This window comes from Pipistrellus kuhlii, unplaced genomic scaffold (genome assembly GCF_014108245.1).
Source record: "Pipistrellus kuhlii isolate mPipKuh1 unplaced genomic scaffold, mPipKuh1.p scaffold_m20_p_6, whole genome shotgun sequence".
NCBI classification, from domain to species: domain Eukaryota; kingdom Metazoa; phylum Chordata; class Mammalia; order Chiroptera; family Vespertilionidae; genus Pipistrellus; species Pipistrellus kuhlii.
The window spans coordinates 24,009,778-24,025,253 of NW_023425562.1; positions in this window are offsets into that span (position 1 = coordinate 24,009,778).

The following is a 15,476-nucleotide window of genomic DNA, read 5'->3' on the forward strand; positions in this document are numbered from 1 at the left end:
AGAGGATTTGAAGATGGCAGTGTAGGTAAACACCTGTACTCACCACCTTCCACAACCACATCAAAATTACAACTAAAATACAGGACAATGATCAACTAGAACAGCCAGAAAGCTGGCTGAATAACAGCCCTACAACTAGAGAAATAAAGAAGAAGCACACTGAGACTGGTAGGAGGTGTGGAGGAGCAGAACGTGCTGGTCTGGCACCACATGGGCCACATTTTTAATTGGGAGAGAGATCATCTCTTCACAGGCTGCCCAGAGGACAAGGAATCCCAGCCCCACACCAGACCGCAAGCCCAGGGAATCAGAGCTGGGAAAAGAAGTCTCTAAGGGCAGTAAGCACTACGGGCTGTAAAAATCAGTGCAGATTGGGGCTCAGTGACACAGAGGCTGCTGGAGGCCCAGCTGTTCCTCTTAAAAGGCCGGCACCACAAACTGAACTTACAAGGTCCTGCTTCCTCTATGCTCTAGCACTAGGATGAGGCTCTGGGGAACACAGACACATAAAAGGGGAACTGGATTATCTGGCACCAGGGCATGAACTCGGAGCAGCTTTCTCCCAGATGGAGGTGCTCACAGGGATCATTGTTCCTAGGCTGGGACCTCTGTGGTCTATCACAGGGATGCCTGGCAGCCCTTTCTGTTTTCTCTGCCCTGGTGATTCTCTAAGACCCCGCCTCATCCAACTTATAACCTCACCCAAGCTGTGGGCAATAGCTTTTTCAGATGAATGGCCTATCCTTACTCAGGTTAAAATCTCTCAAACAAGGTGCAGCTGGGTCAGAGAGGCCCAAACCAATCAATAAGAAGCCCAAGACCTGGCACCAGCACCAGCTTGCCGTGCTTGACAGCTGGGCCTTATCTGGGCACTTCCAAACCCAATAAAGAGGAAGAATCTGCAGATCTCTTTGTACCTCCTGCTGAGTGGCCCCAGGAAGTGGCTGACTTTGCATTCCACTTTGCATTCCTGGAGACCCAAGAGCCAGTATACCCAGTAGTCAGTGTCAGACCATACCAGATTACATCTCTACACATCCATAAGGTATTGCAGCTGATCTTCACAGCCAGTTGGCCTGGAGGTCAATTCCTCCCAGTGACACCAACAGCAATCAAGTCTCAGCTACAACAAGACTGTGCTCACAGACCACAAAGAGGTTCACCTAGAAATCCCAGCTCAGGTGACTGGGGAGGCTGAGCTACTGGGCCCTATAGGACACCTACTATACAAGGCCCCTTTACCAACTTAAGGGGACATAGCAGCTCTACCCAATGCATGGAAACAGACACAGGGAAGCAGCCAAAATTAGGAGACAAAGAAACATGTCACAAATGAAAGAAATGGAAGAAAACAAACTACTGGATACAGAGTTCAAAACCATGTTCATAAGGTTACTCAAGAATCTTCTGAAAACCTCCAAAAAAATGGAAAAGGACCAGTCAGAAATTAAGAATACGCTGACTGAAATAAAGAATAATGTACAAGGATTCAACAGTAGTGGATTCTGAGAATAAAATCAACACTTTGAAATATGAAGAAGCAAAAAACACCCTACCAGAAGAGCAAAATAAAAAAGAATCCAAAAATATGAAATAGTGTAAGGAGCCTCAAGCGTACGAACATTCGCATTATGGGATTGCCAGAAGAAGAAAAAGAGAGCAGATATTGCCGAAACCGGTTTGGCTCAGTGGATAGAATGTCGGCTTGGGGACTGAAGGGTCCCGGGTTCGATTCCGGTCAAGGGCTTGTACCTTGGTTGCAGGCATATCCCCAGTGGGGGGTGTGCAAGAGGCAGCTGATCGATGATTCTCTCATTGATGTTTCTAGCTCTCTATCTCTCTCCCTTCCTCACTGTACAAAATCAATAAAATATATTATAAAAAAAAAAAGAGAGCAGATATTGAAAACCTATTTGAAGAAATAATGACAGAAAACTTCACCTATCTCCTGAAAGAAATAGACTTATAAGTCCAGGAAACACGCAGAGTCCCAAACGAGGAATCCAAAGAGGACTACACCAAGACACATCATAATTAAAATGCCAAGGGATAAAGACAAAAAGAAAATCTTAAAAACAGCAAGAGAAAAGCAGTTAGTTACCTAAAAGGGAATACCCATACGACTGTCAACTGATTTCTCAACAGAAACTATCCAGGTCAGAAGGGAGGTGGCAAGAAATATTCAAAGTGACGAATAGCAAGGACCTACAACCAAGATTACTCTACCCAGCAAAGCTATCATTCAGAACTGAGGATCAGATAAAGAGCTTCACAGACAAGAAAAAGCTAAAGGAGTTCATCACTACCAACTCAGTATTATATGAAATGTTGAAGGGTATTCTTTAATAAGAGGAAGAAGAAGAAAAAGAAAAAGGGTCAAAAATATAAACAACAAAAATGGCAACAAATACATACTGATCAACAATTGGATCTAAAAATCAAAGTAAACAAATAAGAAATCTAATGAACGGAATAAACTGGTGAATAAAATAGAACCACAGGCATGGAAATGGAACAGACTAACGATTCTCAGAAGGAAGAGGGGTGGGGGTGGGTGGGAAGAGATTAAACAAAGATCTTATTAATATATGCATATATGCATTACTTATGGACACAGACAATAGGGTGGTGAAGGCCTGGGGTGGGATGGAAACCGGGTGGAGGAGGGCCATAAGGGAAAAAAAGAAGGACATCTATAATAATCTCAACAACAAAGATTTTTTAAAAAAATATATTTTATTGATTTTTTACAGAGAGGAAGGGAGAGAGATAGAGAGAGCTAGAAACATTGATGACAGAAAATCGACCAGCTGCCTCTTGCACACCCCCTACTGGGGATGTGCCTGCAACCAATGTACATGCCCCTGACCGGAATCGAACCTGGGACCTCTCAGTCTGCAGACCGACGCTCTACCACTGAGCCAAACCGGTTTCGGCAACAACAAAGATTTTTTTAAAAAGATGATGGCATCAACAAATAAAATAGTCTTACTTCTTCCTTTCCAACCTGGATGCCTTTTATTTCTGTTTCTTACCTAATTTCCCCAGCTAGAAGGCCCAGTACAATATACAATAGATGTAGTGAGAGCAGACAGCTTTATCTTGTTCCTGATCTTAAGTGGAAAGCATTCTTTCATCATTAAGGAGGAGGGTATCTGTGGGGTTTTGTAGATGCCCTTTATTGGCTTGAGGAAGTTCACTTCTATTTCTAGTTTGTTTAGTAGTTTTGTTCTTTTTATCATGAAAGGGTGTTGGATTTGTCAAATGTGTTTTTTGGGATTTTGTGTGTGTATGTACCTACTGAGATGATCGTGTGGTTTTTATCCCTTAGTCTATTGATATAGTATGTTATATTCATTGCTTTTTTTCATGTTAAGTCCACTTTGCATTCCTGGGATAAATTCCTGGTGTGTAATTCTTTTTATATATCTCTAGATTCAGTTTGCTAGTATTTGATTGAGGATATCTGCATCTAAATCCATGAAGATATTAGTCTATACTTTCATATTCTCATTATAGGCCCGATGCATGGAGATTCCTGCAAGAATAGGCCTTTTTTCCCCTGGCTGCTGGCACTAGCTTCCCTCTGGCACCCAGGACCTGAGCTGCTTCGCTCTGGCCGCTACCAGGCACCCAGAACCCAGGCTGCTTCATTCCGCCACCATCGCCACCCACTGGGGGTGTGCTCTAAACCATGCTGCAGCCCCTGGGAGCATGCCCCCATCCCTGGTGTGTGTCCCCTGGGGCTGGGTGCCGCACGCAGTCCCCTCCCGCCCATCTGTGTGCACAGCTCCTTCTGAGCCAGTTGGGACGCCTTAAGGCATCCCAGCTAATTTGCATATTACTAGATAAATCGATAGATAGATAGATAGATAGATAGATGCTGTCTTTTTAAAAAAATATATATTTTATTGATTTTACACAGAGAGGAATTGAGAGGGATAGAGAGTTAGATATGTTGATGAGAGAGAAACATTGACCAGTTGCCTCCTGCATACCCCCCACTGGGGATGTGCCCTCAACCAATGTACATGCCCTTGACCGGAATCGAACCCAGGACCCTTCAGTCCCCAGGCCGACGCTCCTCCACTGAGCCAAACCGGCTTCAGCGATAGATGCTGTCTTTATCTGGCTTTGATATCGAGGTAATATTGACCTTATACAATAGAATGAGTTGGGAAATGTCCCCTCTTCTAATTTCTAGAAAAATTTGTGAAGACTTTGTATTAATTCTTCCTTAAAAGTTTTGTAGGATTCACCAGTGAAGCTATCTGAACCTCGCTTTTCTTTGTGGAAAAATTTTTATTAGTATCTCTTTCTTCACTTGTTATATACATCTATTCAGATTTCCTAATTCTTCTTGACTCGATTCTGGTAGTTTGACTTTTTAGGAATTTGTCCAGTTCCGCTAAGTCACCTAATTTTTGGCATAGTTGTTTATAGCGTTCCTTTATAAACCTTTTTCTGTTTTTCTGTAAGGTCAGTAATGATGTCTCCTCTCTCATTCGTGATTTTAGCAAATTTGAGTCTTCTCTCTTTGTTTCTTTGTCGGTATGGCTAAGATCTGTCAATTTTGTTGATCTTTTCAAAGAACCATCTTTTGGTTTCTTTGACTTTCTCTATTGTTTCCTATTCCTTATTTTATTAATTTCTGTTCTATTTTTTCCCTTTCCTTCTGCTTGACATAGATTTATACATAATATTTTTAAAGTAGTATTTTCTAAGTTATTTTCCACAGAAAATAACTGATAAAAAGTAAAGATTACTCCAATAAATAGTTTTTGGGAAACACTGAATTTAATCACATTAAATACCTCTCTCACTCACTTACTCACTCACGCCTTCAGAACCTTTGCTATCGTTACGAATAATGTAGATTTCCAAGAGGGGGTTTCAGTACTAGTATGCAGCATTTTCAGTAGTTATTTACTACAAAACTCTTTTTTTGGTAAAGTAATGTTGGATTCTGAGATTTTGTGAAAATCTACTCTTCAGTTTTCTGAAGTTTTACCATGCACACAGATTTTATATGGTTAAGATGTAGAGTAACCATATAATTTCTCATTCAAACCAGCACACTTTTGAGACTGACATGGGTGAGAAATTTAAGGGCTGCCAAACACTTGGTGATCAGGATAAAAATATTAATGATGCAATTTTAAAAAGCAATCCAAATCAATGTATAAAAAATTCACGGTGAGCAAAATATCAACATTTTAAATGAAGACAGGAGCAGTATTCTAGATTTAGCCTTTTGCCTCAGGCCCAAGGGTGAGCATGGCACTGTTACCAATCGATCCTATTTCTATAAAAAATAGTTTTTTCATTCATTATGGGGGTTTTTTGCATTTGTTTTTATTTTTGTCAGTATTGCACTAAAAATATAATTATCCTGATCACTGTGTGGGTTTTTTTGGGTGCCCACCCTCCCTTACATTTTGCCTGGCTCAGCTCACCCTACCCAGTCCCCGTCTTCTATCAGGTTGCCTTCTTGAGAGAAGGCACTCAATACCTGATAGCTATGGCTGTCACTATTGTTTGTTGACTGCTGTGTGCCAGAAATTGCTATGAAGAGTTTTGTTAAGTATATATCACCTCAACAACAACCAGCAGAAAAATCTTTGCAACTTTACATTGCAAAGTAAGTGACATGCTGGGAGAAAATATTTGTAGTTTATACAGGCAAAGGATCACTGTCCCAAATATATAAAGAACTTCTACAATTTTTTTTTAAATTTATTTTTAAAGATAAACCACCCAACACAACTGCAGGCAAAGGAGAGAAACTGGCTGTTCACCAAAGAGGAAAAACAGATGGTCAATCATCACGAGCAAAGGCCTCAACCTCGCTATTATGAAACACAGATTTTGAAGTTTGATGTTATCAAGTCTTGGCAAGGGTGTAAGGAAACGGGATTACAAACTGATATCCTCCCTGGAAGAAAATTGGTCATATCTGCTCCATTAAAATTACACTCATCCTCTGGCTGAGCTATCCTACTTCTTATCTACAGCAGGGAGTAATGTGGCACGTGCACAAAGTTTTTGGGGGGACTTCGCACACAATGGCAATACATTGGAAACACCCTCAAAGTTTCTTCAAGGAGGGAGCTGATAAATAAACCATGGTATGGCCAGCAATCCCATTCCTACTGCGGGCCCCAGTGGACCCCAGTGGTCATCAGCCCCACTGAGCTTCTTACCACACGTCTCTTATACATTGGGGAATTGGAGCATTGCAGGACAGGGTCTTCCACCTTATCTGGTATCTTCACTTTTGCGAACCTGCCTTTCTGCGTCTGGCCTCCCCTCCTTCACAGCCTGCTGGGCTGCCTTTCTGCCATACGTGGTCTGGGCCCATGTTTTTCCAAGCAGCCCTCCTGGGAGCCTGGGGGCATCTGTCTGTCTCCTGGGGAATTAAAGGTGTTAAATCTGGTATCACAGGAATGCTCACAAATAACAAACTCACCCTTATGCAATATCATGTTTAGCTCCCTACACCCTCTCACCCCTCCACCCAGCACCTTCAGTCAGCTTGTTCTCTCCTACACCCTCTCACCCCTCCATCCAGCACCTTCAGTCAGCTTGTTCTCTCCCGGTTCAGGCTGGTACACAGGGAACTCGTTCTGCAGTCCCTGTGGCATCTAATCCCCATACTCCTTAACCCAGAACATCTCCCAGTGGGGCTGTGCTGGAATGTGGCTCTTGGAGACTGGGGGGGGGGGGGGGGGGGGGGGGTGTCCTGTTTGTTGGTTCTCCACCTCTAGGGTTTGAGAGAAAGGCTAGACTCCAGCTTCTGGAATCACATGGCTTCAAGCTCAGGAGCGCAGCACTTCCTATTTGTGTGGTCGTGGAAATTCACTCAACCTCTGTGAGCCTCCCTTTCCTCTTCTGCCAAGGATAGGGCGGACCACGAGCCTCATGGGGGTGCTATAAGGATTAAATGCGACAGCACCCTCAAAGCTCCCGCAGAGAACCTGGATGGTTGGGCTGAGGGACTTGGATGGGCCCTTTCATACCTGAGATTCTATAAATAGGAAGAAATGCTCATCCGAACCCAGTGGGGAATTGTAAGCAGTGTCAGGAACTGGGTGAGAGGAAGAAGAGGAGGATTTGAGGGGGGAAAGGAAACACAAGCTGTGGGTTGTGCATGGTGTTCTCTCTAAGGTACTTCTCTGTCGTGGGTGCTGACCTATGCATTGAAGGATTCATAACACACCGGCCTCTACCCACTGGATGCCAGTAGTCCTCCTACCCCCATTGTGACAACTAAGTATGCCTTGGTGGGCAAAATTGTCCCCAGTGGAGAACCTCTGCTCTAAAACTAATTAAGCCTCCGGGTAAAACTGGGGTAATAATGTAGTAACCGCAGCCTTGTATGGTGGCGTTAAAGATTGTCATTATTTGTAGTGTGTTTATTGAGCACTTACTGTGTACCAATGACTGTGCTGAGGCCTGACATGCATCAGCTCTCCCAGTCCTCTAGTCCATCCTGCTTAGCACTGCTCTCTTTGTCTTCACTGTACAGATGAAGAGACTACAAATGTCTCTCTCGTCTTCAAATTCAAATTCAACCAACGCCTTCCAAGAGCCTATGTGGGCGGGGACTCAAGGAGTTATTGCACATATATAACCACTTGTTTCTGGGTGGATTCAGCTCCCGGGAGCCACTAGGTAGAAACCAGAGAATGAGAGGAGGGGAGAATTCAGGGCATCTCAGCAACTTCAGCAGCTGCTGTATCTCCTCTGTGGTTCCAGCTCCTCCCTCGGGGGTCCTGGCTCTGGCTGCCTGGCCAGACTTCCACCAAGTGGCCCAGACTCTGAAACATGGTAACACCAACTCCTCTCTCTATACTCCTCCCAACAGGGGTGGCAGCATCCTCCTGCCATGGTGAATCTTCAGGTTGCCTAGCATGCCCTTTTGACTTTTCAGCTCCTCCATCACCCATGTAACTAATGCCTAGTATTATATTCCCTCCGTTTAAAACCTGGAGGGATTCTAGCTTCTCTGGTTGAACTGTGACTGCTATACAGAGGATTCAGTTTCCTAGGTCATCCTCTTAGATATCAACCTGATGAGCTCTTGGCAATACACGGTGATCTCCCAAATACGAGGATAAATGTGTCTGATGGATGTATTAGTCGGGACTCTTTTGATGGCAAGTGATAGAAAACTCAACCCCAAATGGTTTAAGCAGGGGGAAAATGTACCAGGGATTAGCTTTGGTACAAAACAATTCTTGGGGTAACCCAAGGGACCACAATGCTATAGTCAGAATATCTCCATCTCTAGCTCAATGGTTCCCAGCCATTTGAACTGCTCAAGGCCAGTACAATTTCTTAAAAACAAAACAAATGATTGAGCGATCTATATAAGATGGTCTGCTTTTTATATTACCAAGTAAAGACTTTAAGATAAGAGAAAAAAATGTTTTTAAAGCACCATCACTAAACCTCCCAAAAAAGGGAAGGAGATTAAAATATTAGAATAAACAGCAGTTAAAGTTTATGAAAATTTTACTACGTTGTTACTTTCTTCAAAGTACATGAACTGTTAAACAAACAAACAAAAACAAAACCTCACTCTTCACAGTCTAGTCCTGGTGTGTGTGTGTGTGTGTGTGTGTGTGTGTGTGTGTGTGTCATCTCAGCTCTAGGGAATTTTGAGATGTGTAAAAAGCGATTCTTGTCCCAAAGAACTTCAAGCACTGAGAAGAATAAAAACCAGCATAATTGCTTTAATTGAGGCACAAGCAACAAGAGAAGTCGAAGACAGAAATCAGTTCTGACCATGGGAAAACCAGTTAGAGATTCTGGGCAGGCCGGAATGAATTCTGTGTCCACAAGTCTGGGAGATAATTTTTACCAGACCAGAGAGAATCTACAATTCCTAGAGTCTTGGTATCTTTTGGAACAGAGAGATCCTATTGCCAAATAATCTCTTCCAGTTGGGGCATTAATGAAAACAGTGGGGAGGTTTGGTCCCCTCTCCTCCTGGGCCTCAGGGGCTCTGAAAGCCATCGCCTTCAATAGGATCCAGCCTGGAAATTAGCTCCAAAGTGCCTGCCACCTGAGCAGATTTGGGAAGAAAGCAGCAGTCCCAGGAGGTCGGGGTGCCATCATGAAGGAACTAAAGGAAGATGTACCTGGGGCGGCAGACATCAGGGGCTCTGGGAGGCTGTGAGACCCCCACCTCTTCCTAAAAACTCCTAGAATTCCCTTGGAGAATCCGGGGGAGGCAGCCAGGGGACGGTCGTAGCTGAACGCATTATGGGAAGGATCATTCTCTCTGCTGCCCAGTCCCACAGCTCCCAGCTGGAAGTACACACACGAGAAAAGGAGGCAATAAAATGTGGCAACTTGGTATATGACTAAGTGACTCCCAAGGGGAGAGGCAAATCCTACCTGCAGGAATTTAGAAGCGCCTGGGAGGAGGGACGAGGGTGGGGAAGGATGCTGTGGCCTCACCCAGGTAGAGGGGAGATGGGTGGGCAGTCATTTCCTTCTGTCCCATCGCCATATGGTTCTTGTGTTCTGTTCTAGGCCCTAGGGATGAAGCACTCAAGTCCTTGTTCTCATTGACCTTAATTTCCTGTGTGGGGAAACAGACATAAATTCATGTGGGGGGTGGTTGAAGCCCTATTTGCATCGTAGGTCATAGATGAGAAGCACTCACTGGCAAAATAGTGCAGAAGTGTAAGTGTATCAAAATCAAACTTGGCTGATTTCCACCCAAGGCTGGTAATGAAAGGAGAGAAGGAAGTCCCCAGGTTTTATGAGGTGGGCTCATGGAAAGTTGTGGTGAGGGAGATTTTTTCTGATTATCTCTGAAGGATAGAATAAGCCAGTACGAACTCACACATGATGTAGCTAGCAGATTTTTTTTTCTGGTGCCAGGGGAGCTATGAGAATGATGCTAAGGCCAGACGATGAAGCCAAAACCTTTTCCCTCCTGTTTTTCAGAGGGGAGTAAAACAGGACCAGGTGGTGTGTCCCTCTGAACTGCCTGGACATTGGCGTCCTCTGGTGGCCGATATACAAATTGCGTCAAGGTTGAAGATGGAATTAGGGTAAAATTAGCAGATGCTTGGGCTCAGGCCTTTAAATCTGAGGTAAGCAATGCAGAAGGTTTAGGACTTGTTCTGAAAGGCTGAACAAAGCCAAGAATGAGGACCCAGTATGCAGTTCTGAGACCAAAAGCATCCTTTCCAGAATCCTCTTTTGGTGTAATTTTGGATTACCCGAACATCCTCATTTCCCACTTATTTTCTCAGCCTGGTTCTCCAGACTTCTAATTCATTTTGTAAAAGATTCATCATCATTCTGGTATAGCCTCCCCCCCCCCACTTTTTTTAAGTTAATAAAAGTTAGTGTATTGCTTAAACCGGTTTGGCTCAGTGGATAGAGCTTCGGTCTGCGGACTGGGGGGTCCCAGGTTCGATTCCGGTCAAGGGAATGTACATTGATTGTGGGGAGGGGGGGGACAGGAGGCAGCTGGTCAATGTTTCTTTCTCATTGATGTTTCTAGCTCTCTATCCCTCTCCTTTCCTCTCTGTGAAAAATCAATAAAAATATATATTTTTTTAAGTTAGTGTATTGATTAGGTTTCGCTGCATACATCAGGAAAAAAAATAATTGCGACTTAGCAATTTCCTCTTTGTAAAAAAGTGCAGAGGTCAGCAGTCCAGGTGGCTTTCAAAGATCCTGCATCCTGTGTTTTGATGCACTGGCTCCAGTTAGCACACTGCCTCGTGGTCTAAAACGGCTGCTCTTGCTCCAGCCACTGTGTCCACATTCTGGCCAGAAGGGTGAAGATGATATGCCCTCTCCCATTTAAGGAGACCTACACATCTCACGTAACACCTCGTGGCTAGAACTTAGTCACAAGATGACTCTTCGATGTGAGAAATGCAGGAATGGTTATTATTTCACTGAGTAGTCAGGAATCTGGCTAAAAATCAGGGTTACATTGCTCAAGAGGAAGGAAGGCATGACACCTGGGGTAGGCTGCTGGGAATCTCTGCCTTAATCTGTCTCTGCTACTGTTCCACCAAGAACCTCACATGGAGGAGCCAGGCCAGGCTACAAGTCTGTAGCCACAATACAACAAGGGTCGCTGATAATACTTACCCATTGACCTACAACTGGCTCCCCCCAAATTTATTTTCTCTAATTTCCTTTATCAAATTATTTTGAGTTCATTTCCCATTTGTGCTGGATGCCCATTGGAACTCCCTGAGCCCTAATTCCTTCATCTTTCTGCTCTATTTTCTTTCCTACAGGCCCAGCCCAAGATAGTAGCCTCCACACCTTGATGCATGCTGTTCCTTTCACCTGGGAGGGCCCTCCTTCTCCCTCGGACTTACCTAAAGTTTAGCTATGGGGAGCATGTGACATGCTTTTTGGCGACCCTGTTTGGGGGATGTCCCACCTTACAGGTGAAGTGGAGCCAGGCCTGATCTCTAGCCTCCCTTGCAGCTAGAGGCAGGCATATGGCCTTGGCTTTGCCAATCAGTCATAACCAGACAGGCCTTCAATTTGGAAGTGAGTGACATGAAGAAGGCACACCTCAAATCCTCCTGGTGAGAGTAGCAGAGGGGCCTGCAGCTTTCGGAGACAGCTACAGAAGCCGGGACCTAGAAAGTGTCTATCGTGCGCAGCACTGGCCATTGTGAGCAGACAGCCTGCGCTCCGGGGTGGTGGCAGTGGGTCTTTCTGGGCTGCCCAGCAGTTGAATGTGGACATTGCATTTGGTTGTGGAGCCTCCAAAACGGATTTCCTGGCCCTCCTTCTTGGTATATTTTAGTAAAATCCTTTTCTGCTTAAATGATCTAGACAGAATCTGTTGTTTGCAATTAACACTTGTCTGGTACACTCACTGTCTAGGTATTATTTTCCTGTGTAACAAATTGCCTTAGTAGCTTAAATCAACACAGATTTATTATCTCACAGTTCTAGAGGTCAGAAGTCTAACTAAAATGGGTCTCATTGGGCCAAATTCAAGGTATCATGAGGGCTGTTTCCTTTCTGGAAGCTCCAGAGGAGAATCTTTTTTCTTACCTTTTCCAGAATCTAGAACTGCCCACACCGCTCATGCCCCTTCCTGCATCCTCACAGTTAGTAATGGCATCACTCCGACCTCATTTCTGTCATCACATGTACCTTCTCTGGCTCTGACTCTTCTGCCTCCCTTTTAAATTTATAAGAACCAAGCTGAAACCAGTTTGGCTCAGTGGATAGAACATCAGCCTGCAGACTGAAAGGTCCCAGGTTTGAGTCTGGTCAAGGGCATGTACCTTGGTTGTGGGCACATCCCCAGTAGGGGTGTGCAGGAGGCAGCTGATGGATGTTTCTAAATCTCATCTCTCTCCCTTCCTCTCTGTAAAAAATCAATGAAATATATTTAAAAAAAAACAAAACAAAAAAATAAACTTGTACGAGTCCTTGTGATTATATTCAGCCCAGCCAGATAGTCCAGCAAAATCTTCCCATCCCAAGATCCTTAATGTAATCCCATCTGCAAAATCCCTTTTGCCTTGTAAAGTAACATATTTATGGGTTCTGGGGATTAGAATATGGGTATCTTTGAGGAATTATTATTCTATCCCAACAGTTGGGTTCCCCAGAAGCATATCCTGAGACAATGATTTGGATGCAAATGGTTTATTTGGGGAACACCAGTGGGAGAGCAGGGAAGGAAAGGAAGCCACTATGCGGTTTGCCATCAGGCTAGCAGTCACTGGGGCCCTCTGGGAGACTGTACAGCATGCCCAGAGCTGTAGGTTTATGGTTGGGTGGCTCTCCCAGGTGTGACAACCCATTGGCACTTCTGGTCTTCCCACGTTTGGCCAAGCACACGTCTTTGGCCAGAGAAACCTCTGAGGCTGAGAGTCAGGCACATTTAAAACCAAAACAAGTTCCAAAGCAGCATGTGGCAGACACAGTGCCCCAGCCATCTGCCGGCACTCACCTATCCTGCCCTGCCTGGAGGAGGCTGCTCCCCATGGGCCATGGGACTCAGCCAGCCTGTGTGCAGGACACGCTCTCAGAGTCAAAGTCCCCAGAAGCAGCCTGTAGGCAGAGAAGGGTGGGGACTACGTGAATAGCTACCCAAGTTCCCTCATCCCCCGCTGGGAGAACTCTGGGGCACGTCTACGGTGACTCTGGGTTGTCCTGTGGGCTAGAGCCCCAGATGCCCTTAGTGGTCACTGGCTTGATGTCACACCTTTGCTGGCTGCATCCCTGCTCCCCTGCTGCCGTGTCCTGGGATCACCTTCCACACACACTCAGACCCTTGTCTCAGGGTGCTCTTCTCGGGACAAGCAAACAACAAAATCCACACCGTGGTGACTTAACCGTTTACATCGACCAAGTGAACATTTCTAGTGCAGTGGGGGCTCGAGGTGGGGCCTCATAGCTGGGAAAAGCCTCCGATGCAGACTCTGGAGCGTCTCTGCAAAGGAGGTTATGTACATCGCCATTGGATTCCGCTTGACAGGAATGGAGGACACCGCATTTGAGTTCTGTCTTAACGTAAACACAGAAAATAGATGTGTTTCAAAGGGAACAGTGGCCCACAGAGGCACTCTGGGAGCGGGCGGGCCATCCAGCACGGCCAGGCATATAAAGAGTCTGTGTGCGGCGGGAAGAAACCGGACTGGCAACGGGAAAGGCCAACGGCAGGCTCGGCCACAAGGGCCTCACATGATGGTGCATGTGACCAAGATGAGACATTACTCAGAGGAAAGCAGGAGTCAGAGCAGACACTGTTCGTTGCCAACTTTACTACTTATGACCAGTAGTAATAAGCTGCAAGAGGTAGGGAACCGAAAATAAAAGATGCTTCTGTCTACCTCATGTGCTAGCAAAAGTCCATCGGTAGCCCTAGCCAGTTTGGCTCAGTGGTTAGTGTGGGGTGTCGAACTCAATCAGAGAAGGGGCCAAAATCTAAAATCCAGCCTAAATCGCGGGCCGAATGGTTTACTGAACAGTCATAAACTGTCATTGTGATGGAAACGCAGCGGAGTGCAGTGATGACAGCGTGGTGCGGGCCACATTGCAAGGCCTGGAGGGATGGATTTGGCCCGCGGGCCTTGTGTTTTACACATATGGGTTAGTGTGTCAGCCTGCGAACTGAAGGGTCCTAGGTCCGATTACATCCAAGGGCACATGCCTGGGCTGCGGGTTTGATTCCCAGTAGGGGGCGTGCAGGAGGCAGCCATTCACTGATTCTCTCACATCATTGATGTTTCTCTCTCTCTCTCCACCTCCCTTCCTCTCTGAAATCAATAAAGAAATATATATATATAATATATTATATATATGTAAAATATATTATATATATTTTAATATAATATATATATTTATATGCGTGTAAAATATATATTATATATATTTTTTAAAAAATATATATATTTTTTTTAAGTCAATTGGTAGGCACGCTGGAATGTCAGGGACCTTTTCTCTTGTTGCTCTGCTAAGGAAACTTCTGTGTCAAAGATTGCCTTGTGGTCCAACAAGGCTGCTGGACACAGGGGGGATTGGGGAGAGGGGCTGCTAGGTAAAATACAACCTATTCTGTTAAATTGCAATCATTTCTATTTCAGGTAAGCAGCAAATACTTTCAAAATATAATTATGCTCCAATGATGGCATGAGACATACTTAGACTAAAGAATGTACTCATTGTTTCCCTGAAATTCAAATTTAACTGCTGTAACAAATTACCATAAATGTAGTGGCTTACAGCAGCACAAATTTATCCTCTCACAGTTTTGGAGGTCAGAAGTGCCAAGCCGTGTTTCTGGTGGAGCACTAAGGGAGAACCCATTTCTCTGCCTTCCCAGCTTTTAGAGGCGGTCTGTGTTCCTCAGCCTGTGACCCCACAATCACTCCAACCTCTGCTCCATCACCACATCTCCCGACTCTGACCCTCCTGTGTCCCTCTTAAAAGGATCCTTGTGATCATATTGAGCCTACTGGATAATCTAGAATAATTTCCCCATTTTGAAACCCTTCACTTAATCACAGCTACAAAATCCCTTTGCCCGCTGAGGTTTCTGGGGGTTACGATGTGGAGATCTTTGGGGATCATTATTGTGCCTACCTTAGAAATACACAGGTTGTCCCCCAAATAACTTGCTGATTGCATGATTAAATCATGTGGACCCAAATTCAGCCACTTCCATTATTCATCCATAAACAATTACTAAGCCCCTCCTATGTGCTCAGGGCATAGAACTATGAACGAGACAAAGTCTCTACCTTCGTGGACGCACATTCTACTTGGAGAAAACAAGATGGCAAATGAACAAACTCACATGAAAACAGACCTTTCCTTTAAAAGGTGAAGCCTAGCCAAAACCAGTTTGGCTCAGTGGATAGAGCATCAGCTTTCGGACTGAAAGGTCCCAGATTCGATTCCGGTCAAAGGATATACCTTGGTTGTGGGCACATCCCCAGTGATGGGTGTGCAGG